A 23,635-nucleotide genomic window follows, 5' to 3' on the forward strand; every position below is an offset into this window, starting at 1 on the left:
GGCATTTAGAGGGTGCTACCGTGTTACAGGTGGCATTTAGAGGGTGCTACCATGTTACAGGTGGCATTTAGAGGGTGCTACCGTGTTACAGGTGGCATTTAGAGGGTGCTACCGTGTTACAGGTACATTTAGAGGGTGCTACCATGTTACAGGTGGCATTTAGAGGGTGCTACCATGTTACAGGTGGCATTTAGAGGGTGCTACCGTGTTACAGGTGGCATTTAGAGGGTGCTACCGTGTTACAGGTGGCATTTAGAGGGTGCTACCGTGTTACAGGTGGCATTTAGAGGGTGCTACCGTGTTACAGGTGGCATTTAGAGGGTTCTACCGTGTTACAGGTGGCATTTAGAGGGTGCTACCGTGTTACAGGTGGCATTTAGAGGGTGCTACCGTGTTACAGGTACATTTAGAGGGTGCTACCGTGTTACAGGTGGCATTTAGAGGGTGCTACCGTGTTACAGGTACATTTAGAGGGTTCTACCGTGTTACAGGTGGCATTTAGAGGGTGCTACCATGTTACAGATGGCATTTATGAAATCTCGCGTCTTGTGACGGCCGGCCGCCCAACAACCTGCCCACTTGACCCTATCCCCTCCTCTCTTCTCCAGACCATTTCCGGAGACCTTCTCCCCTTCCTCACCTCGCTCATCAACTCATCCTTGACCGCTGGCTACGTCCCTTCCGTCTTCAAGAGAGCGAGAGTTGCACCCCTTCTGAAAAAACCTACACTCGATCCCTCCGATGTCAACAACTACAGACCAGTATCCCTTCTTTCTTTTCTCTCCAAAACTCTTGAACGTGCCGTCCTTGGCCAGCTCTCCTGCTATCTCTCTCAGAATGACCTTCTTGATCCTAATCAGTCAGGTTTCAAGACTGGGCATTCAACTGAGACTGCTCTTCTCTGTGTCACGGAGGCTCTCCGCACTGCTAAAGCTAACTCTCTCTCCTCTGCTCTCATCCTTCTAGACCTATCTGCTGCCTTTGATACTGTGAACCATCAGATCCTCCTCTCCACCCTCTCCGAGTTGGGCATCTCCGGCGCGGCCCACGCTTGGATTGCGTCCTACCTGACAGGTCGCTCCTACCAGGTGGCGTGGCGAGAATCTGTCTCCGCACCATGCGCTCTCACCACTGGTGTCCCCCAGGGCTCTGTTCTAGGCCCTCTCCTATTCTCGCTATACACCAAGTCACTTGGCTCTGTCATATCCTCACATGGTCTCTCCTATCATTGCTATGCAGACGACACGCAATTAATCTTCTCCTTTCCCCCTTCTGATAACCAGGCGGCGAATCGCATCTCTGCATGTCTGTCAGACATATCAGTGTGGATGACGGATCACCAGCTCAAGCTGAACCTCGGCAAGACGGAGCTGCTCTTCCTCCCGGGGGAAGGACTGCCCGTTCCTTGATCTCGCCATCACGGTTGACAACTCCCTTGTGTCCTCCTCCCAGAGTGCTAAGAACCTTGGCGTGATCCTGGACAACACCCTGTCGTTCTCCACTAACATCAAGGCGGTGACCCGATCCTGTAGGTTCATGCTCTACAACATTCGCAGAGTACGACCCTGCCTCACACAGGAAGCGGCGCAGGTCCTAATCCAGGCACTTGTCATCTCCCGTCTGGATTACTGCAACTCGCTGTTGGCTGGGCTCCCTGCCTGTGCCATTAAACCCCTACAACTCATCCAGAACGCTGCAGCCCGTCTGGTGTTCAACCTTCCCAAGTTCTCTCACGTCACCCCGCTCCTCCGCTCTCTCCACTGGCTTCCAGTTGAAGCTCGCATCCGCTACAAGACCATGGTGATTGCCTACGGAGCTGTGAAGGGAACGGCACCTCCATACCTTCAGGCTCTGATCAGGCCCTACACCCAAACAAGGGCACTGCGTTCATCCACCACTGGCCTGCTGGCCCCCCTACCTCTGAGGAAGCACAGTTCCCGCTCAGCCCAGTCAAAACTGTTCGCTGCTCTGGCACCCCAATGGTGGAACAAGCTCCCTCACGACGCCAGGACAGCGGAGTCAATCACCACCTTCCGGAGACACCTGAAACCCCACCTCTTTAAGGAATACCTAGGATAGGATAAAGTAATCCTTCTAACCCCCCCCCCCCCACCCTTAAAAGATTTAGATGCACTATTGTAAAGTGGTTGTTCCACTGGATATCATAAGGTGAATTCACCATTTTGTAAGTCGCTCTGGATAAGAGCGTCTGCTAAATGACTTAAATGTAAATGTAATTTAGAGGGTTCTACCGCGTTACAGGAGGCATTTAGAGGGTGCTACCAGTTTAAAGCTTGTACAGATGTCATTGCTACACAGAGGGAGTCATAATTATTTGAGAGTAGTGTATAGGTGTGTGTGTGTGGGGGGGGGGGGGGGGGGGGCAGTGGGATATAAGGGTCAACATTCTTACAAATCTGAAATCTTGTTTGAGGAACAATGCCTTTTAAGACAAACTCACAGAAGGTCATTCACGGTGAGATGTATTATGGGTAACTGGTGTGTGGTGCTACTCCCCTGGGTATAGAGTGGCTGCAGTCCCTTGTCATCCCCCTCAGTGTGTTCCTGTACCAGTTAGTTTACTGGAGCAGAACACATCGTTTTCTGCAGGGGGGAGGCTCAGAGGCTGCAGTTTAAAAACATCCACATGATGACTTATTCAAACTGTCAAGGTCTATTTGTGTAGGAATATCGGCAGGGAGGGTGAAAGAAGATAATTTGATTCAGCAGAACTTGCAGGACGACCTGTAAACTTGGTTTTGTTTACTCTAAAATAGAGTTTCCCCAAACTTGGTCCTGGGTGCATTTTGGTGTTTGCCCTAGCTCTACACAGCTGATGCCAGGGGGTGCCAGGACCGAGTTTGGGAAACTCTGCTCTAATGTACAAACAATTTTAATGTTTTCCAGTTGATACCTGATAGACACTGTTAACCCTTTCATGTCTAATGCCTCGCTGCTGGTAGAGTATGAGCCACGTTAAAGGAGACTGTGTTCGTTGTAATAAATTTAAATTTTTACATTTTAGTCATTTAGCAGACGCTCTTATCCAGAGCGACTTACAGTAGTGAATGCATACATTTCATACATTTTTTTTTTATTTTTTATTTTTTTTGTACTGGCCCCCCGTGGGAATCGAACCCACAACCCTGGTGTTGCACACACCATGCTGGCGTTGCAAACACCATGCTCTACCAACTGAGCCACAGGGAAGGCCATAAATGATTCATAAGATCATAAGAACATACTTTAAAAGTTGTTTATATATAATTAGCTTACTAACATGTACAAATGTGGGAGTAATGATTACTAAATGAATAATCTAACTATTTACTAATCCATTATAAATGCTTTACTACTAGGTGGGGTTATATAGTGCTGCCCTTTCTCTTCCCTCCCAGCTGAGTGTGTTTGAGACACCAGGCCAGATCCTCTGCAGTAAGAAGGGGGTGGTTCTGACCAGGCCAGATCCTCTGCAGTAAGAAGGGGGTGGTTCTGACCAGGCCAGATCCTCTGCAGTAAGAAGGGGGTGGTTCTGACCAGGCCAGATCCTCTGCTGTAAGAAGGGGGTGGTTCTGACCAGGCCAGATCCTCTGCAGTAAGAAGGGGGTGGTTCTGACCAGGCCAGATCCTCTGCAGTAAGAAGGGGATGTTTCTGACCAGGCCAGATCCTCTGCAGTAAGAAGGGGGTGGTTCTGACCAGGCCAGATCCTCTGCAGTAAGAAGGTTGTGGTTCTGACCAAGGCAGAGGAGTGCCTGTCGACCCGTGACGGGGAGAAAGCCCTGTACCAGTACCTCAGCTCTGTCCAGGGCCTGGGAGGCTTCCAGGACCACTTTGACTGGTAGGTGGACCCATTCCAAAAGGCTTGAAGTCTTATCACACTAATGGGGGTGCCCTAGTTTGCTGGCAAGCTCATAAATCCATCTTTGAATAGGTCATTTAGTCTTAAGTATTACAGTAATTGTAATAGAGAAGTTGTGCTCTGTATTGACCTCCGTGAAGGTTTCAGTGTTTCGTGATGTAGTCAGGGCACTGGTCTGTCTCTCTGTAGGTGGGCCAGGAACACCTACATTCCTTCCTGGGAGGGAAGCTTCTGTGGCGGGACCCCTTCGACCAGGAAGTCACAGCACATATTCATTGATGACAACATCCGGCAGAATGATGAGGACACCGTTGCCCATCCAAAGGTATGTTTTTTTTCCTCGGTTCATGTTCTTCAGGATGGTTTGTGCATACTCATGTGGATTTGTACCATTGCAGATCCAGTATGTTTTAAATATCCTCACATGGTGTTTCTGTTCTTGGTCCATGTCTGATTCTGAAGGTGTTCCTGGACCGAGACGGCTCAGAGACCCGTATATAGCCTCCACCTCAGAGCTGTATGACCTATGTTTGGTCCAGAACGACCGTTCAGAGCCATGTCAGACCTAGTGTATTTCAGCCAGCTATGACAGGAACCTCCAGCAGGGGGCAGCCTAGAGCTCCTGGGTGAGGGTTTGGGTTGGATGAACTCAGGGGGTCTGCAGGTTAAAGGTAAGTGCTGTAGTGTTCTCAGGGTGTGTGACACTGACAACCATTATATTACAAATGTAGAAGACACTGTTTTTAAAATAAATATATGTAAAAACTAGGTCATCAATGTAAAGGCATTGTTTACGTATACCAAATTCTGTTAAGAATATACAGGTCATATAAATCACTGTTTCTAATGTCACAACGAGAGAGTTACATGGTTGAGCAGTGAAATCGCTGTTATAACTTCACACATGCTCTTATCCAAAGACATGTTTCAATTAGAACCACAATTAGTCTTACTGTTTGACTATTTATAATGGCAATACAATGGATGAGCTTGAAACAGCTAAGACCTAGTCAAATTTGGGTGTATTTGGTTTGCGGGTTTGTTTGTACTGGAATTGACTTTACTTTCTTTGGAAGCGCTCTTATGTGGAAAAACTATTCCTAATGATATATTCAGGGAATGTGTTTCACACTTCTTGTGGATGGTTGTGTTGAAGATTTATAATACTTATTTTTAAGCTTGAAGTGAGTTTGCCGTTTGACTACTGCAAATTCGAGACACCTTCTCTAAGTAACCCATCACAATGGCCGGTGGGTAATTGTGGAAGATGAGGCACAATCAGGCCTTTGACTGCAGTACATAACTGAGACTGTTCAATTCTAAGAAACAGATGAATGGGCTGTTGTTGCTAAGGCAGCAGTCATGTTTCATAGGAGACTCATTCAGATTGTATATTTCAACCGACTGCTTGTATTTGGATGTACTTTGTGTGTTCTTGTATGTCATCGTCTCAAGGCAGACGGTGTAACTAATCGTCTAAGTTGACTGTCGCGTAGGATTGACGCCGCCTGACGTAAGACAATGCTTGTATGTTTCGTGGTGAACATTCTAAACTATCGACTTGTACTCATGGGGAGTTCAATAAAGCTCCTGAGTTGAAGAAAATGTATTTGTTTTGTTGTTGTTGCCACAGACACACTGTGTATGGGAATTTACTGACCAAATATTGATTAGTGAGGGTATTACTGTCACCTAAAAGCACTACTGATTTCCCCTCAGGCCTTTTGGATACAGTTGAGTTGTGAACAAGCGATTGATGATCAGCCTACAGGGTGAAGGTTAATGATGGATTTAGGGGAACTAATCAATCAGGGATCATTAGCAGTGCAGGGCGTGAGGTTACATTTAAGTGTGATTATTGCTATTATTTAATTTTTATTATTAGGGAGTTACTAACAGCGATAATTCAACTTCAACAGAGTGGCTGCGGTTCTGGATTTTCTGGAACCCAGGAGTTTTGGACTAAAGATAGAGATTTCTGCACATGTGCAAGATCCGCTGCGCGCTTCCCCTTCCCGAGTCCTTCCAGCTGCTGCTCTGTGATCACTCACCCCATGACTCCGCTGCGCGCTTCCCCTTCCCGAGTCCTTCCAGCTGCTGCTCTGTGATCACTCACCCCATGACTCCGCTGCGCGCTTCCCCTTCCCGAGTCCTTCCAGCTGCTGCTCTGTGATCACTCACCCCATGACTCCGCTGCGCGCTTCCCCTTCCCGAGTCCTTCCAGCTGCTGCTCTGTGATCACTCACCCCATGACTCCGCTGCGCGCTTCCCCTTCCCGAGTCCTTCCAGCTGCTGCTCTGTGATCACTCACCCCATGACTCCGCTGCGCGCTTCCCCTTCCCGAGTCCTTCCAGCTGCTGCTCTGTGATCACTCACCCCATGACTCCGCTGCCGCTTCCCCTTCCCGAGTCCTTCCAGCTGCTGCTCTGTGATCACTCACCCCATGACTCCGCTGCCGCTTGTTCAAGCAAACGTAGTTCTTTGTCTTTTGTAACAGAAAGCAAACAATAGCACGACATAACAGGCAGTCTAGCGTTTTCATGTTCTTTTTTCAGGAGGGAAGTTAGCCTACTAGATGTACACAGCATATCAACAAGCAAGAGTTTTCAGGGTGTGTACAGATATTGGGTGGGGTAAAACCCCTCGCCTCATCCTTTTTGGTAAAGCGTATAGTAAAAAGAACACGTGCAGAATGTGATTTGGATCCTTAGCTTTGAGAAAGAAGTTCTCGGAGGGGCGGAGCAGGGGCGAAAACTCCGTATTCGTAGCCTCGGACATAATTTAATGCATGGTGTGTAGGGTCAGAAATGCACTTATAAAAATAGCCATGATGTTGACTTCAGGGACGTGGACAGAAAATCAGCTTGACGAGCATTCCATCTGGAAAATAGTTAGGCACGTTAGTAATGACATTGTATTAAATAGTTAATACACTACATGTGACAGGACACATGCAATCTGAAATGACCTTCTAGTGGAGTTGACCATGTGGTTACTGGACAGTATACTGTGGTCCTATCTCTGCAGTGCAGACTGACCAGGCTGGGCACATCCAATCAACACCTCTGATCTCTAGCACAATGTGTACAGAGTTGGTTAATCTGATGTACTGGCCATAGTTGTTGCCTGATTGCAGAAACAGACGCTGTGTCCTCTCATTACATGCCAAACGAGGCGGCACAGTGTGTACAGTAGGAAGACTCTTCTCTCACTGTACACCAGATAGTGTGTGTTCATTTTGGTTAATGATCTGTACATAATACCAAGTAATATTTCACTCTGACTTCCAAGTATAGGTCTTAAGGGGAATAGTCCGTGTCAGATTTACTTTATATATGAAGCCTCAATGGCTTGATTAGAGACAATCACACACATTTACATGTTTTCCCTTCCACAGATAAAATATGTATCTTTCTTTTATGATGTTTATTTTGGGCACACATCAAAATGTCAGGAGCTTATTCAGCACTATGGTGTGAAATTCCCAAATGGACATGTAATATAGAACTGACACAATTATCTCCCATGTGGAATAGAATTCAGGTTACGCATTTCATTTGATGACATTAGGTTTCATTCGGTTGATCTGGAACATTATGAAGCCTACTGTACGCCACCCTAGATGCAGACTCCACCTCATGGCTCCAACTTCCTCAAGATGGCAGTGGAGATTCTGGATATTTGGGCTATACACATCCATCTCAGGTGAGGCTAAATGAGATGTGAAAATCGCATTTCAAACTATACTGAGCAAAAATACAAACGCATCATGCAACGACAACAAAAAATATGTTTTATTTAACTAGGCAAGTCCAGTTAAGAACAAATTGTTATTTACAATGACGGCCTGCCCCGGCCAAACTCTAACCCGGACGGGAGCCCAACTGTAACTTTACTGAGTTACAGTTCATATAAGTAAATCAGTCAATGGAATTAAATTCATTAAACCATAATCTATGGATTTCACATGACTGGGAATACAGATATGCATCTGTTGGTTACAGATCCCTTAAAAAAAAGAAAAGAAAAGTGCAACGCAATGGGCCTCAGGATCTCGTCAAGGTATCTGTGCAGTCACATTGCCATCGATCAAAATGTGATTGTGTTTGTTGTCCGTAGCTTATGCCTGCCCATAACCCCACTGCCACCATGTTCACAACATTGACATCAGCAAACCGCTCGCCCACATGACGCCATACACCTGGTCTGCGGTTGTGAGACTGGTTGGACATACTGCCAAATTCTCTGAAACAACATTGGAGGTGGCTTATGGTAGAGAAATTAACATTACATTCTCTGGCAACAGCTCTGGTGGAAATTCTTGCAGTCAGCATGCCAATTGCACACTCCCTCACCTTGAGACATCTGTGGCATTGTGTTGTGTGACAGATTTTAGTGGCCTTTTATTAAGGTGCACCTGTGTAATTATCATGCCTTTTTAATCAGCTTCTTGATATACCACATCTGTCAGATGGATGGATTATTGTGGTAAATTAGAAATGTTCACTAACAGGGATGTAAACAAATGTGTTCACAAAATTTGAGGGAAATCAGCATTTTGTGCGTATGGAACATTTCTGGGATCTTTTATTTCAGCTCATGAAACATGGGACCAACACTTCACATGTTGCGTTTTATATTTTTTGTTCAGTGCAGTAGAATTTATGACAGAAGTAGAAGATTTTGAGAATCACCGCAGGCAACACATTTGTTGTAGCTTATTATTATTCTTGTAATGGAAATTGCGCTCTGTTGCTCTCCAAGGCTGTGTAGACAAGAGATTCCAATATCACCTCCCGCTAAATTAAAGGAAAAATTGGTTTTGATTTTTGCATGTTGATGGGGACTTCATAGCCTACAGTGTTAGCTGGCCTATGTTTATAGCTCTGTCAGATACTCAGACTCAGTAATTGATTGAAATAAAAATACACAGTCGATTGTTGATTATTGATTGGCTATTTCAGAGATATTTTGAGAACACCAATGGCTGTGAGAAAAAAACGAACTGATGTGCATTGATGTGTAATCCCCAACCAAAAATAAGTTATGTGAGAGTAGCCTATAAATAGCACGTGGAATATCAAAGATTAATTTAGATGAGTAAATGTTGAAGAGGTAAAATAAAGCTATTTGAAATTAATGAATTAACCTTTGTGAAGTGAGAGCGCCGTGGAGAAGCTGTTGCGCACGCTGTTGTTGCGCACGCGAACCCAGCCAGAGAAGGGAGGGCAGAGCGAGCGATGGTGAACCAATAAAAAGGCGCCGGAGTCCTGCTAACGGTCGGCTTTGCTCGAGACAGTGTAAAACGCGAACAATATTTCTGTCAGGCGCGTACTGTCTTCGAGTGTGCAAAGGACACACCATCTCATTGACTGCGCCTGTCCCTACATAGGAACACGGTAATGTGTGTTTTTGCTAAACTTTTGTTGTCTTTTTGTGTTCTTTACGTTCTTTATTGTTTATGTTTTATTTGGCTCAGTACTTTTCTCATGAAAAATAGGCTTACAGACTGAGGACTTTAGCCTAAACCTAATGTGCATTGCAGGTTTTAAATGATTAATGTGTCACTGCATTGTATGTGTGCAGCAAATATGCTTGACTTCTGATGCGAGGGTATAAAAACTGCAACGTGAATGCATTATACATTTGGTAATGCGCATTGTCCACCTTCAACGCGCAGATGCACACGAGCGTTTTCTGTCGGCCGTGCCTCTAAAAGGCACTTTTACAATGATTAAACTTACGCGTAAAATGCTAATCTCTTGTGAAAAATCCTCATGTTGTGAAAGCACACAGCCCTGTCTGTGGTTTAGATGGATTTGCTGGGTCGTTCCAGATGCATACAGCTGTTCCGCTGCTCTGGGTGAGACACCTTGTCACTGTCTACACCCACCAGCTGCTCAACAGCTGGGCAATGACTTGTCATTAAAAAAACATACTAAATGTTGCGCATAGACTAATTCAGTCTCTATTTTACATGAAAAACGAATTTTGAAATGAAAGCTCTTATCTCAGGGTCTCAATCTTTCCCCCCCAGATCCAGAGAGCCCAATGTAACCTACTGTCGGGACCTGTTATACACACACACACACACACACACACTGGGCAGACTGGGTCCCGAAATCGGCCCTGGCATTTGTAACACGTGCCAGGACATTATTAGCCAGATAATGATCATTTTGCACACAAAAAAAAACAACTTAGACAGGCTCACTGAGCAAAAAATGGACCAGACCACATGCACACAAATGCAACAGCCAGATAATCCATAAAACGGATAAGATTAAACACCTACAAATTGTTTTCTGTTAACATTTCTCCTACTACATTTTGTAAGCACAATCAATGCCACTCAGTGCTATTTTTACTCAGTTAATTGCAATATTTGTCAACAACAGTTAGAAATTACACCATCACTAAAACTATCATCACATTGTTGTAATAATTGCCATATGTTCTGTTCTGTAATTATAACCTGCTTAGACTATCTCTATTTGCATAATTATTTCTACAGTTTGATTGGCATGCAGCTTTCCTGCCTGTCTTAGGGAGTAGGAGAGAAGCATTGTTGTGCCTATGCCCCCATTGTGATGTTTAATACCATCCTCAATCAGCCTGGTACCGGATGGCACAATGCCTACTGTGCCAGAGAACAGGACCCGTCTCTCCTGTTGTCACCCAAACTCCCTCTGTGGTAGAAAAGGAGAATAATTGTTTTCTCAAAATCAGTGCACCCATGATGCTCTGAAAGAAAATATCCTTTAACATTCATAGATCCCGTATGAATGATATTAGGTACATGCAAAAGGGGAAGTTATCCAAATCAAGGAACTTTTTTTGGTATTTGGAAAGCTTGTGTTTAGTTTTCAAATAGATCTCAGAAGTGATGACATTAACTTTTAGAAGTTAAGTCTTGATGTTGATTTTCTAAAGGCTAAAGCTGCCTTCATGTCTACAGTCGTGGCCAAAAAGTTTGAGAATGACACAAATATTAATTTTCACAAAGTTTGCTGCTTCAGTGTCTTCAGATATTTTTGTCAGATGTTACTATGGAATACTGAAGTATAATTACAAGCATTTCATAAGTGTCAAGGCTTTTATTGAGAATTACATGAAGTTGATGCAAAGAGTCAATATTTGCAGTGTTGACCCTTCTTTTTCCAAGACCTCTGCAATCCGCCCTGGCATGCTGTCAATTAACTTCTGGGCCACATCCTGACTGATGGCAGCCCATTCTTGCATAATCAATGCTTGGAGTTGGTCAGAATTTGTGGGGTTTTGTTTGTCCACCCGCCTCTTGAGGATTGACCACAAGTTCTCAACGGGATTAAAGTCTGGGGAGTTTCCTGGCCATGGACCCAGAATATCGATGTTTTGTTCCCCAAGCCACTTAGTTATCACTTTTGCCTTATTGCAAGGTCCTCCGTCATGCTGGAAAAGGCATTGTTGGTCACCAAACTGTTCCTGGGTGGTTGGGAGAAGTTGCTCTTGGAGGATGTGTTGGTACCATTCTTTATTCATGGCTGTGTTCTTAGGCAAAATTGTGAGTGAGCCCACTCCCTTGGCTGAGAAGCAACCCCACACATGAATGGTCTCAGGATGCTTTACTGTTGACAGGACTGATGGTAGTGCCCACCTTGTCTTCTCTGGACAAGCTTTTTTCCAGATGCCTTAAACAATTGGAAAGGGGATTCATCAGAGAAAATGACTTTACCCCAGTCCTCAGCAGTTCAATCCCTGTACCTTTTGCAGAATATCAGTCTCTCCCTGATGTTTTTCCTGGAGAGAAGTGGCTTCTTTGCTGCCCTTCTTGACACCAGGCCATCCTCCAACAGTCTTTGCCTCACTGTGCGTGCAGATGCACTCACACCTGCCTGCTGCCATTCCTGATCAAGCTCTGTACTGGTGGTGCCCCGATCCCGTACCTGAATCTACTTTAGGAGACGGTACTGATGCTTGCTGGACTTTCTTGGGCGCCCTGAAGCCTTCTTCACAACAATTGAACCGCTCTCCTTGAAGTTCTTGATGATCCAATAAATGGTTGATTTAGGTGCAATCTTACTGGCAGCAATATCCTTGCCTGTGAAGCCCTTTTTGTGCAAAGCAATGATGATGGCACATGTTTCCTTGCAGGTAACCATGGATGACAGAGGAAGAACAATGATTCCAAGCACCTCTGTCCTTTTGAAGCTTCCAGTCTGTTATTCAAACTCAATCAGCATGACAGAGTGATCTCCAGCCTTGTCCTCGTCAACACTCACACCTGTGTTAACGAGAGAATCACTGACATGATGTCAGCTGGTCCTTTTGTGGCAGGGCTGAAATGCAGTGGAAATGTTTTTTGGGGGATTCAGTTCATTTGCATGGCAAAGAGAGACTTTGCAATTAATTGCAATTCCTCTGATCACTCTTCATAACATTCTGGAGTATATGCAAATTGCCATCATACAAACTGAGGCAGCAGACTTTGAAAATTAATATTTGTGTCATTCTCAAAACTTTTGGCCACGACTGTAGACTTTGGTCTTGTGTTTTATAAATACCTTAGTCAGATAAAGACAGAAACTGAGGAGTCGTCAAAGATTCCATTTTACTCTCATCATTCTGGTGTAGAAAGATTCAGTCCCTCCCTGGTCTTTTTAGATTTTCTACATGTTGTGTTCCAACCTATTTCATGGTGACATTGGATGTAAGACTCAACTGAAGCATGAGAGGTATTTCTGTTTGATTCTTTTTTTACAACTTTGCAAACATTTCTTAAAAACCTGTGTTTGCTTTGTTATTATTTTACCAGGTAAGTTGACTGAGAGATCACATTCTCATTTACAGCAATGACCTGGGGAATAGTTACAGGGGAGAGGAGGGGGATGAATGAGCCAATTGTAAGCTGGGGATGATTAGGTGACCATGATGGACAGCTTGGGAATTTAGCCAGGACACCCCTACTCTTCCAATAAGTGCCATGGGATCTTTAATGACCTCAGAGAGTCAGGACACCCATTTAATGTCCCATCTGAAAGACAGCACCCTACACAGGGCAGTGGGATATTTTTTTTAGACCAGAGGAAAGAGTGCCTCCTACTGGCCCTCCAACACCATCTGGTCTCCCATCGAGGGACTGACCAGGACCAACCCTGCTTAGCTTCAGAAGCAATCCAGCAGTGGGATGCAGGGTGGTATGCTGCTGGCATGAGATATTGTGTGTAGATTTATAAGTAAAATGTTTTATTTTTTAATCAATTTTAGAATAAGGCTGTAACGTAACAAAATGTGGAAAAAGTCAAAGGGTCTGAATACTTTCCGAATGCAGTATTCAGACCCCTTGACTTTTTCCAAATGTTGTTACAGCCTTATTCTAAAATGGATCATCTTAAAACAGAAATATATTATTTACATAAGTATTCAGACCCTTTACTATGAGACTCAAATTTGAGCTCAGGTGCATCCTGTTTCCATTGATCATCCTTGAGATGTTTCTACAACTTGATTGGACATGATTTGGAAAGGCACACATCTGTCTATATAAGGTCCCACAGTTGACAGTGTATGTCAGACCAAAAGTCAAGCAATGAGATCGAAGGAATTGTCCGTAGCGCTCTGAGACAGTATTATGTCGAGGCACAGATCTGGAGAAGGGTACCAAAACGACCATACCCCGTTCAAAGGCATTACAATATTTTGTCTTGCCCATTCACCTTCTGAATGACACACATACACAGTCCATGTCTTGATTCTCTCAAGGCTTAAAAATCCTTCCTTAAACTGTCTCCTCCCCTTTTATCTACACTGATTGAAGTAGATTTAACCAGTGACATCAATAAGGGATCATAGCTTTCACCTGGATTCACCTGGTCATTCTATGTCATGGAAAGAGCATGTTTGTATGCTCAGTGTATATTTCAGGATGTTGTGTATCCCTGGAAATAATAATAATAATAATCAGAATTCATGTTAACCTTACAGTCTAGAAAACATAGCTTGTCCAAAATAAGTTGTCTCTTGGCACCAATTACCCTGGGTATGGGGTACATTGAACCACGGGACAGGGTAAGTTAAGCCGCCTACAAATTTCTGTACTGAATTAAATATTACCACTACCTTTTTAAAACCATGTCTACCTTTATTTGCCAAACACAATTCAACACAATCACTTTTAGTTTTTCAATAATTTTAAGCATCTTCTAGGCTTAACACCTAAACATTTAGTACTTTTAAAAAACATTTTTAACATAGGCCAGGCCCTGTTGTTACCTCCATATCCCAGTGATAATGCATTGCTTTTCGCCTGGGATTGGCTCAACTATTTGCTCAACATACTCCATGGCCATTGGCTCAACATACTCCATGGCCATTGGCTCAACATACTCCATGGCCATTGGCTCAACTTGCAAATATTTTGACTATATTAGCACACACAGCTACAAGGATGCACGTTCATGCTAGGTTTAGGACCTCATAAATAAGCTTATAGAGACCGCAACTAATGTATAGAACAATCTTAAAATTATCTACTTTGGTTTAGATACAAGCATCATGAAACCTCTAACACAATCAATTCATTTGACTTGGTGAAAAATATTTTCTGGGGACCTAACTTGCTTACCACTTTTTCCATGTGGTTTCTTCCTTCACAGACTCTATGAAAGTATTATTATTTGGTCAAATTATACATTTTGAATATGATTCCTAAAAACAAGGTTGGCTCAATTTATCCCACTCTCCCCTAATAGGTTTGATTTTAGAGAGGAGCCCGAACCCAGGAGACACATTAGCAAATGCACTAACATTTGACTGCTTAACCAATTAAAATAGTTATCTGTGCCCAAGCTTCTCCTTTTGAACATCTGGAGGGTTGGCACCAGGGATGAGTTGCTATCCCTCCGCCATGGATACTATACATTCCAGGTTTTCCCTGTACGGATTTCCCGATCTATCTTTTTTACAGAAAGTTATTTCCTGATTGAAATCCCCAAGAGTAGCTGTTGTAAGGTGGCTTCTGTCAAACTTTCACACCTCCTTGATTTATGAAGGGGGCGGGACTTTACACTAGGATGTGAATCTCACACCCATGTGACTTCACATGATGTTGGGTTTGTTCTGTCAAACTGTATTTCACACCTCATGATTTATGAGGTAATGAGGTAATAAAATGTAAGTAATGAAATTAAATAACCACGTGGTCGCCAGGTGTTGTATGTAAACACCTTTGATCTGACTAGTTTATTATGATCGACTTTTAGTGTGTGTGTGTGTGTGTGCGTGTGAGAGAAGGGCTTGTTGTGATCCTCGGGCCTAGCCTTCCATAAGTCACATTAGTGTGATATTCACACCCTAGTGTGAAGTCCTGTCCCCCTCATAAATCATACGGGGTGTGAAAGATAGTTTGACACAAGCCATCCTTCAATAACTAGTCTTGGGAATGAGGTAGGAAGGCTAGAGGAAGGTTTGAGAGGCTATTAGAGGAGCTATTAGATGACTTTCTGCCGATCAGGAATGACACCCTTTACTAATACGATAATTCTATAACACTACATTCTTAACTACTACACATTCACACGTTCAGACGAACACATGCATGCACATGCGTACACACGCACACATCTCTGTTGGTTTATCAGGACAGTCTGATGGGGAAATGTGTAATTGCCCTGCTGCAGATGGTGTAATGTTCTGCAATATTCAATTAATTGATATCCTGCAGAGGGGAACAGATTTCTCCCTAGCATATTTGACCTCTTCAATCAAGTTCATAAGCGGCTAATCCTATACCCAGCACGGTTATTAATGTTGTTAGAGAACTGCTTGCTCTTTCCTCTCCCTGGCCTCAGGAACTCAGGGAACTTCATAAAGTGGCGTGCAGTGTTTCTGTGACGCTTTTAGAAAGCTTGTTGCTATGCCCGTTGGGAGCCGTGGGGTTCCATTAGAAAGTGCCCTGGGAGAGGAGAGGGGGTAGTAAAAGCAAGATGTTAGTGTTGGGTAAACGGCCTCAGCCCACTATACAATATGATTCACTGCATGTCTTTTTGTTGACTCCCATTGCTTTTCTTAATTTCCTATTCTATCCTTACTGTATCTCTCAGTTGGTTTTCAGCTGTTTCTTTTTATCACGTCTCCCTCTATTTCTCTCCCTGGATCTCTTCTTTTTATTCATGCTCTTCTTTCACACACCCTCTCTCATTTTCTCTGTTTTCCCCCCATTTTAGTTCTCTCTCTCTCTCTTTCTTTCTCTCTCTCACACATCCTTCTATCTCACATCCTTCTATCTATTTAAAGAGGACATGAGGCCCAGGGGAATCAAGGTTCAGCAGTATGAGCTGAACGGAATATAAGTCCCTAGACGCCCACCCAGTCATGGCAAAAAGCTGCTGCCAACGGAGAATGTGCCAGCGCTGCTCTGCTTGCTCTCTATGGAGACATTTTCATCAGTGAATGGATATGTGTTTTGTCTCCACAAGTGCCTTGTTAGCTACAGATTTAGCTGCGGTGGTCTCCTATTTCCTCTCTCTCTCCCTCCCTCTCTGGCTGCTGTGGACACTGTTATCAGGGAAGTGTCTGTCCGACACTCCCTCTGTCATGATGACTGTCACTAACACTGTATAATGCCGGTGGTGGGAGATTAGACTTGATAATAGCTCTTGTTACCCTGCGCTGGAACAGGTTTACCTGTAGCTCTTCAGATAGGGCTAGGAGGAGGGCACTTTTATAATGACCATCTCTCTCTTTATCGCTCTCTGTTCGGTTCCAAACACTTCTTCAGTGGAATCCTGCTCAGTTCTCTTCTTAGACTGGATAGACTAAAGGCTCTATTCAATCCTTATCACGCAAGTTCAGCTTTACAGCGTGATTTCAATTTAAAGGCCATGTTCCCACGTTTGTGGTGACTGCGTTCACTTCACTTGCCAAGTTAAATAAAATAAAGATATAAACAAATACAAATTCACGGTAAACGCTGCATATGTCGACTCCATTGAAAATTACCTTTAAAAAAAATATATAATATTGCGCAATCATTGCGCAATCTGTAATGCTTCAGCAATCCAATAGAGCCCTAAAGCTTCACATGCAGAGTTCAAACATCACTTTACTACTGATGAGAGTAGGATGATGGGGACCGGTGGAGGAACCCAGGAAGGACTTAATCTGGCTCATGGGTATTTCTTCCCCTTGTATGTGAGCCTAGGGTCACGTCTCTGTTGTGTGGTGCTTGTTATTACAAGGGTCTGAAGTTCTGATTATCCCAGGCGGCTGGACTGTCTTCATGGTGTGGGCCAGTGAAGTGTCTGATTGGACAGCTGACCTAAGGTCCACCAGTGGCCATTTATCCTGCTGTTTGATCAAAGTGGCAGATAAAGCTGTGAGCTTTACATACAAACATGCTCTAGCTCATAGTACATATATTTCTCTCTCTCTCTCTCTCTCTCTCTCTCTCTCTCTCTCTCTCTCTCTCTCTCTCTCTCTCTCTCTCTCTCTCTCTCTCTCTCCTACTCTCGCTCTCCTACTCTCTCTCTCTCCTACTCTCTCTCCTACTCTCTCTCCCGCCACCACCCCTCTCTCTATCTTAAAGTCAAATGCAAATTCACCATCCATCATATTACTCTCCGTCTCTCTCTCGCTCTCTTGTTCATAATATTAATTAGTGTGTGTGTGTGTGTGTGTGTGTGTGTGTGTGTGTGTGTACTGTCGAACTGTAAATTATTTCTCACCCTCGCTGAAGTCATCCATCCTCTGTGTGTTTCTGCGGGTTCCTCTGGCTGTGAATCACTCTTGTCTTTGGGGTCGGGGCAGGCAGAGCTTTGTGATGACGCTTCGATTAGTTCTACGATGTGATGGATCTAGTCTCATTAGTATGGATACAATCAAGATGGCGCCGACAGATAGGGCAGCTCTGCTCCTACGTAACTTTGCAGTATTTTGTTTGTGTGCTATTTCTTATATTATTAGCCCAGGAAATTTTTGGTGTTATTACATTCAGCCGGAAATAACTTTTGGATACTAGAGCAGCGGTAACTCACCAGCATTACGACCGGGAATACGACTTTCCCAAATTGGATCCTTTGTTCCTAACCCCCAGTGCAATTTAACTGATTCCAGAGGCTGATCCAAAACACTGCCGGTGGAAAAGAGGTATTCGGAGTGAACTTCTAGTCCGACTCAGGAGGCGCTCACACATCCACCGCTTCCGAGTATATTACTCGCTAATATTCAGTCTCTGGATAATAATATGTAGACGAGCTCAGGGCGAGAATTTCCTTCCAGAGAGACATCAGGGATTGTAACATACCCTGTTTCACGGAAACATGGCTCTCTCTGGATATACTGTCTTTGTCCATACAGCCAGCTGGGTTCTCAGTATATCGCACAGACAGGAATAAAAAACTCTCTGGGAAGAAGAAAGGCGTGGGTGTATATTTCATGATTAACCACTCATGGTGTGATTGTGATAACATATAGAAACTCAAGTCTTTTTGTTCACTTGACCTAGAATACCTCAATCAAATGTCGAACGTATTACCTCCCAAAAGAATTCTCTTCGGTTATAGTCACAGCCGTGTATATCCCCCCTCAAGCCGATACCCCGACGGCCCTCAAAGAACTTCACTGGACTTTATGCAAACTGGAAACCACATATCCTGAGGCCGCATTTATTGTAGCAGGGGATTTTAACAAAGCAAATTTGAGGAAAATGCTACCGAAGTTCTATCAACATATTGACTGTAGTACTCGTGCTGCTAAAACACTCAACCACTGCTACTCCAACTTCCAGGATGCCTACAAGGCCCTCCCCCGCCCTCCCTTCGGCAAATCTGATCACGACTCCATTTTGCTCCTTCCTTCCTATAGGCTGCAACTCAAACAGGAAGTGCCTGTGCTAAGGACTTTTCAACGCTGGTCTGACCAATCGGAATTGACGCGTCAAGATTGTTTTGATCACGCAGACTGGGATATGTTCCGGGTAGCCTCTGAGAATAACATTGACGAATACACATATACGGTGACTGAGTTTATCAGGAAGTGTATAGGTGATGTTGTACCCACTGTGACTATTTTAACCTCTCTAGGAGAGGTGGGATGAAATCGTCCCACACTATTCAACAGCCAGTGACAAATCAGAGCGCCAAATTTAAAACCACAAAATGTCATAATTCAAAGTTCTCAAACATAGGGCTATTTTACACCATTTTATAGATACACTTCTCCTGAATCGAACCACGTTGTCTGATTTCCAAAAGGCTTTACAGCGAAAGCAAAACATTAGATTATGTTAGGAGAGTACATAGACACAAAAAACCACACAGCCATTTCCAAGCAACTAGCATGCATCACAAATACCCAAAACACAGCTAAATGCAGCACTAACCTTTGATGATCTTCATCAGATGACACTCCTAGACATTATGTTATACAATACATGCATGTTTTGTTCAATCAAGTTCATATTTATATCAAAAACCAGCTTTTTACATTAGCATGTGATGTTCAGAACTAGCATACGATAATATTCCAACCGGGCAACGTTGTATTCATTCAAAGGCTGAAAGAAAAAAATGGAGAAGTCTCGTGAACGCGCATCTCAGTCTCACTGTCCCAGGCTGACCACTCGCAAACAGAGCTGCTGTACTTTGCCCAGAGACAGCAGACACCCCATTCCACTTTCTGGCAGCTTTAGAGAGCCAATGGAAGCCTTAGAAAGTGTCACATTACACCACAGATGCTGTAATGTCGATAGAGATGCAACAGAAGGACAACAAATTGTCAGACAGGGCACTTCCTGCATGGAATCTTCTCAGGTTTTGGCCTGCCATATGAGTTCTGTTATACTCACAGACACCATTCAAACAGTTTTAGAAACTTTTGAGTGTTTTCTATCCAAATCTACTAATTATATGCATATTCTAGTTTCTGGGCAGGCGTAGTAACCAGATTAAATCGGGTACGTTTATTATCCGGCCGTGAAAATACTGCCCCCTATACCACAACAGGTTAAACCTACCCTAACCAGAAACCGTGGATAGATGGCAGCATTCACACAAAACTGAAAGCGCGAACCACCGCATTTAACCATGGCAAGGGGACTGGGAAGATGGCTGAATACAAACAGTGTAGTTATTCCCTCTGTAACGCAATCAAACAGGCAAAATGTCAGTATAGAGACAAAGCGGAGTCGCAATTCAACGGCTCAGACACAAGACGTATGTGGTTGGGTCTACAGACAATCATGGATTACAAAGAGAAAACCAGCCATGTCGCGGACACCGACGTCTTGCATCCGAACAAGCTTAACACCTTCTTCGCCCGCTTTGAGGATTCCACACTGCCACTGACGCGTCCTGCTACCAAGGTCTGTGGGCTCTCCTTCTCTGTGACCGACGTGAGTAAGACATTAAAGCGTGTTAACCCTCGCAAGGCTGCCGGCCCAGACGGCATTCCTAGCTGCGTCCTCAGAGCATGCGCAGACCAGCTGATTGGAGTGTTTACGGACATATTCAATCTCTTCCTATCCCAGTCTGCTGTCCCCACTTGCTTCAAGATGTCCACCATTGTTCCTGTACCAAAGAAAGAAAAGGTAACTGAACTAAATGACTATTGCCCCATAGCACTCAATGCTTTGAGAGGCTAGTTAAGGATCATATCACCTCTACCTTACCTGACACCCTAGACCCACTTCAATTTGCTTACCGCCATCGCACTGCACACTGCCCTGTCCCATCTAGACAAGAGGAATACCTATTTAAGAATGCTGGTCATTGACTATAGCTCAGCATTCAACACAGCATACTCCCTGTTCACCGATGACTGCGTGGCCATGCACGCCTCCAACTCAATCATCAAGTTTGCAGATGACACAACAGTAGTAGGACTGATTACCAACAATGACGAGATAGCCTACAGAGCGAGGGGGGGCCCTGGGGGTGTAGTGCAAGGAAAATAACCTCTCACTGAATGTCGACAAAACAAAGGAGCTGATTGTAGACTTCAGGAAGCAGCAAAGGGAGCACGCCCCTATCCACATCGATGGGACCGCAGAGGAGCAGGTGGAAAGCTTCAAGTTCCTCGGTGTACACATCACTGACAAACTGAAATGGTCCACCCACACAAACAGTGTGGTGAAGAAGGTGCAACAGCGCCGGCTGAAGAAATGTGTATATGCACCTAAAACCCTCAAACTATTACAGCTGCACAATTGAGAGCATCCTCTCGGGCTATATCACCTCCTGGTATGGCAACTGCACCGTCCACAACTGCAGGCATCTCCAGAGGGTGGTGCGGTCTGCCCAACGCATCACCAGGGACAAACTACCTGCCCTCCAGGACACCTACAGCACCCGATGTCACAGGAAGGACAAAAAGATAATCAACGACAACAACCACCCGAGCGACTGCCTGTTCACCCCACTATCATCCAGAAGGCGAGGTCAGTACAGGTGCATCAAATCTGGGACCGAGAGACTGAAAAACAGCTTCTATCTCAAGGCCATCAGACTGTTAAATAGCCATCACTAGGCGGTTTCCAACTGGTTACGTAACCCTGCACCTTAGAGGCTGCTGCCTCATATACATAGACTTGAAATCACTGGCCATTTTAATAATGGGACACTAGTAATTTTAATAATGTTTACATATTTTTGCTTTACTCATCTCATATGTATATACTGTATTCCATTCTACTGTATTTTAGTCTATGCCACTCCGACATTGCTCATCCTAATATTTATATATTTCTTAAGTCTATTATTTTAATTTTAGGTTGTGTGTATTGTTGTGAATTATTAGATATTACTGCACTGTTGAAGATAGAAACACAAGCATTTCGCTACACCTGCAATAACATCTGTTAAACATGTGTATGTGACAAAGAAGATTTGATTTGATTTAGTAGCTAGTTGCCCAGAGAACCAGAAACATGTTGAACATACTGTAATGCCAACAGTTAAAGGGATATGATGACTACCAAAGACAATGTGTGTTTCTGACAATGTAGCTAAAGTAGAACGTCTTTAAAACATTTTGTTGTTTTCCACAATAACATCAAACCTTTTTAACTTTCAGGGTTAATTTGCAGTATTGTTTTACTTACTGCAATGAAAGGAAATGCTGTGCATTTTGTATTTAGACCTCCTGTGAAGTTAGAGAGGAAGTGCAAGCTTCTCCAAGGAGGGATTTAAGGATATCCTTTGAAGAAAGCAATTTACCGCCGCACTGATCAGTGTGAAATAATTTACCCCCACAGCATTTAGATATGTTAGGTGGTATCCAGATGTTCATATCGTCATACCGACATCCTTCTCTAACCTCGGCATTTACGGTATTACCAGCTTACTGCACAACGTGGGGCCCTCCTAGGGCAACGGACCTGCCTGCTCTGAGAAGAGGGGAGAGAAGCTGACGGGCCGACAACAGAGAAGAGAAAAAACGCAAGGAAATCAAGATGGCAGTTGTACAAACAACTCATCCAAAGGGCTTTGACTTCTCGAAGCTAACACAATATGATGACATGCCACCTTAATAATTCAGCCACTTGCTTAGGCAACAAGTTAAACTTAGGGATTGTGTTAACTCAGAATTCAGTTTTTCACTCAGGAAAAAAATATAAAAAGCATAAGAAATATCTTGCTGCGTTTTGTAAATGCAGATCTAAAATGCTTGTTATTGTAATTTCTGGTCGGCAATTTTGTCCTTCAGATAAACTTCTAAACTCGGATGAGAATTCACAAATGGGCATTCTATCAGCAGACAGTGCTTTGACTGATGTGTAGCTACATTTTTCTTGTACTTTCTCAGTTTAGCTAGTCTATTTTTCCCCGGTAAAATGCAAGATTAACTTTAAGCAAAACATTAGGAAATGTAGCTGGCTACATTCTTGCTATGATAGGCCTAAACATTAGAAAATGATGACCTTGCTTTTTCATTGTAAGCGAATTTACAGTGCATTTGGAAAATTCAGCACTATTGACTTTTTCCACATTTTGTTACGTTAAAGGCTTATTCAAAAATAGGTTAAATACACATATTTACTCATCAATCTACACACGATACCCAAAAATGAAAAAGCAAAAATGGGTTTTTAGAAATTTTTTCAGAGGTATTAAAAGTAAAAAAACTGAAATATATTATTTACATAAGTATTCAGACCGTTTACTATGAGACTCGAAATTGAGCTCAGGTGCATCCTGTTTGCATTGATCACCCTTGAGATGTTTATACAACTTTATTGGAGTCCACCAGTGGTAAATTCAATTGATTGGACATGATTTGGAAAGGCACACACTTGACTATTTAAGGTCCCACAGTTGACAGTGCATGTCAGAGCAAAAACTAAGCCATGAGGTCGAAATAATTTTCTCTAGAGTTCCGAGACAGGATTGTGTCGAGACACAGATCTGGGGAAGGGTACCAAAGCATTTCTGCAGCAGTAATTGACTGTTAATTAACAAACACATTTAGCATCTCCAGTCTTCCAAGCATAGCCTACAAGCCACTGATGCAGACCTTTTGAACATCTACATTTTTAAAAGTCTAATAAATCCATGTAACATCATAATAAATATTTTATAGTATGAAGAATACAATTGAATATATATATTTTCTCCAAAGGATTTGAGGGAGTGCGCATATGCGGCTATTCTGAAAAACATGTACTCCTATATGCTTCATTTAGAGTTATTTATGTAACTTTTAGTTGTGATACAAACGTTGGACTATATGTTTAGATTTTTTATATATTCTAATGATGAGACTAATGATGATTTGAAAAAAGTTGCATGAAAGGCATGAGC

General features: G+C 43.5%; 1 protein-coding gene across 1 annotated transcript in view; it reads left to right on the top strand.

Annotated features, from left to right (window-relative positions):
- Positions 1-9,099: 9,099 nt before the first annotated feature.
- klhdc8b (kelch domain containing 8B) overlaps positions 9,100-23,635 on the top strand; it is a 174,176-nt gene continuing 159,640 nt past the window's right edge. The window contains exon 1 of the mRNA XM_014134525.3: positions 9,100-9,259. The gene's annotated coding sequence lies outside the window, so the exon portion shown is untranslated. The remainder of the gene's footprint in view (positions 9,260-23,635) is intronic.

Source organism: Salmo salar, chromosome 13 (assembly GCF_965601325.2).
Source record: "Salmo salar chromosome 13, fSalSal1, whole genome shotgun sequence".
In the NCBI taxonomy this organism is placed as follows: domain Eukaryota; kingdom Metazoa; phylum Chordata; class Actinopteri; order Salmoniformes; family Salmonidae; genus Salmo; species Salmo salar.